The following is a 3,323-nucleotide window of genomic DNA, read 5'->3' as shown; positions in this document are numbered from 1 at the left end:
TTGGCAGTTGCCTACTGAGTACCATTCGTTTTGTGCTCATGCTACACCTCTGCAACCTGCAAATCATAGTACGAGTTATTGCCATTGATGTGTGCATCATGTAGAGTAGCCCTGATTCGGAGACTTAGAGTGAGCTCCTGACGTTTGGAGTATTACTTATCTCTCTCCTATGTATTAGACTAGCCTCTAAGTTGTATTCAGAGGTAAGTTGAATCCCTGTATTTCTCCTTGATATATCACTTTTGTACTCTTATTATGTTTAGAAGCTCTTGTACTGATACCACCAGGTTTTGGCATTCATCTATGTATTGATCTTTATCTCATATATTTTGTATTCTTTTTCTTATGTTATGAAGTAGTTCGTTACTAGCCGTTCCGGACTACAGGTTGGCTTGCTTACTGGTGGGTTATGGTAGGCGCCATCATGACCTGAAAAGTTGGGTCGTGACAGTCCGGTTGTCCATTCTAGTAGTTGTAGTATTACTCTTATTTCTTGTTCTTCGATATCCTTTACTATTTGTTGTTTTTCGTGTATTCTGATTAATGTAGTATTTTATTGTACCATTGTTCTGCTATTATTTATATTATTTTAAGATATGTGCGTTGCTAGTGTATTTTATGTTAAAAAATTTAAAATGATATATTTAATTTAAATGTAAAGATCAACTAACAATTTACAATGATGTTTTATGATAATTAAAAATTAAAAACTATTTTAGTTGTTCTGCATTTAAACAGTTTATGTGCTTCATCTAGTTTCCTTGAATATATTTTATGTCTTCTAATAGACATTGATCTCATATCAAAGATTGTTCATCACATTAAGCAACTTAATTATCATATATATAAAATAATTTTCACTTGAGTACAATTGATATATGGTAAAGTTTTAGTTGATTGAATTTTAATATTACATTAGAATTTCTTACCTAGTTTAGTAAATAAGAATTTAATAGCCAAACTTTTAATTGATGTTTAATGTTTTAAATAATATTAAAGTATATAAATTATAATTTTGTTTGTTGTAAATATATATTCGAAGAATAAAAGAAGTAAACACTATTCCTCTAAATGTTGTACCAATTGCTCGATTCCTTCTACCTTACTTGTTTTTCAATATATGTATCGTAAAGTAATAGGGAGTCAGTATTCTTCCTCCATTACAATAGAAGTATTTCACTGTTGACTTATTAAAATATAAAAAAATGGAATCAATGATCTATAAGAGACAATGTCTCTATCACAAAAATAGAGATAAACCAACTATCTTTTCACCGATCAGTCAGTTATGAAAAACTCTGTTAGGTAGAAGCCTGAATATCGTTAAAAATATCTTAATAATTTTTATTTTTTTTGTGTTTTTGGCATAATGGTAGATAATAATATATGAATAAGAATCGATAACATTTTGCTAGAGAGACACTTGGCATGCCTGAACATTGCATGAAATCAAAACATAAGAGGAAAGCATGGGGTAAGAGGCTTGATGATATAGTCCAAGCTTACTCTCATTATATTCTATCTATACGATGGACTGATAATCTTCCTAAACCTCCAGCATAAGCATTTAGATAATTTGAACGGCGACGTGACATATTCGAAAGTCCTAAGAAATGCATAGAAAAGAAGGTCATATTAACCTCGAAAAAAAGTGATCTGACTTGTGATCAATGAAGAAGATCTTTATACTGTTCATCCTAAGAAAAAAAGTTTTCACTCGGTACAATTATTTTATGCTAGCATTGCTTGTGTACATCCTACTCTTTACAAATTCACTTGTGGTATTATATTTTTTTAATAAAAACTTTTTTTTGGCTTATGAAAATAACTTCTACTACTTCATACTCCTTAGAAATACTTATATTTTCTTGAATACTTGTTCAAACATTTTATTTTTTTAAAATAAGCACTCTTTTATTTAAAAAAGTTAATTTATCTTCTAAAAATTTTGTCAAACAAGCTTTAAGACACTAAAAGTTGGTATTTACTTGAAAATTTCTTTTTTAAGTATAATTCTTATCCAAAATAGCCTACTTATTTTGGTCAATTACTGGAGTAAAGATTAAAAAAATTCATTCCACACATAACTAATAGTGGTAAATTAGAATTTGGTTACTTTTGATGTCTATCCAAAAAAGTCATATTACGTGCTATCTTTATGGATTATGTCATATAATTACTCTAAATTACAATTAGAACTTAGTACGTTTAGAATGATGAGAGGAAAAGAACTCCTAAATTAAAAGGTATGTAAAAAATCTTTTAAATTAGATATTTTGTTTATTGTAGAGCTTTTTAATGAAAAATTTGAAAAGCATAATTTTAATTTTAAAATACTAAATATTAGGAGTTCTTACCTTTTATAAATAAGTAATTTTTTTTAATAACTAAGTGACAATTATTTGAGAAAAATAATAAATTATAATTCGTATAATGTATGATTAAAAAGATAGTTACGAATATAAATTTGTTTTTAGATTTTCTTTCAATGAATTTGTTTATAGATCCAATTTGATCTTATTTCCGCATGTGTTTACTGCCTTACATAGAGTTGGTGCTTTTTACTCATCTTTCTTTATTGTCTTTTTACAATTTTTACAAAACTAAACATGAAAAAACTATATTATTTTTCACAATATTATGACTTCTTACGTAGTATAAATGATGAGGATGTATCTGACAATTGTAATTAGTTGACTTGAAAGTTTTAAATATTAGCAAAATAATTAAAAAATAATTTTGTTTAATGTGATCTAAAGAAAAAATTTCAAGCTACGAATATCAAGAACTCCATCTGAATTGTTTGGGCTCAGACTCTTAGATTAGTTTAAGTTCACTGGATCAATTAAAAACTGAAATCAGAACACAATTAGAGGCGAATTTGGATTTTCAAATTAATGATTGTCTCAATTAAATTCAAGTATTAAAGTATGATCAAATTTGCGAATTAAATTCTTGACTCGGTAAAAGAAATTCACCTATATCTTCCTCCTACCATATCTTTTAGGTCTCCTTCTTCATGTATACAATGAACAAAAAAATCTATCAATAAAAATACTATTGATACAATCTAGCTTTGATTTTAAACAACGAAAGAACTAAAACAGGAACAGAGAACCATAATTATAAATCAATATGAAAAGAAGCAGAAAATAATTTACAAGTATGAAAATTCATTAGCCGCTTTAAACAATAAGTAAAACGTCTTTTTAAACAAATACAAAAAAAAATAAAAAATCTAATATGTTAATTTTAAATAACCAGACAAAACTAAATAAACAAAGAGACGAACTAAATTTAACGCACCAACACCTCTAAGAAGA

The sequence above is a fragment of the Capsicum annuum genome, chromosome 10, assembly GCF_002878395.1.
Source record: "Capsicum annuum cultivar UCD-10X-F1 chromosome 10, UCD10Xv1.1, whole genome shotgun sequence".
Lineage (NCBI taxonomy): Eukaryota > Viridiplantae > Streptophyta > Magnoliopsida > Solanales > Solanaceae > Capsicum > Capsicum annuum.
This window is presented reverse-complemented; position numbering follows the sequence as displayed.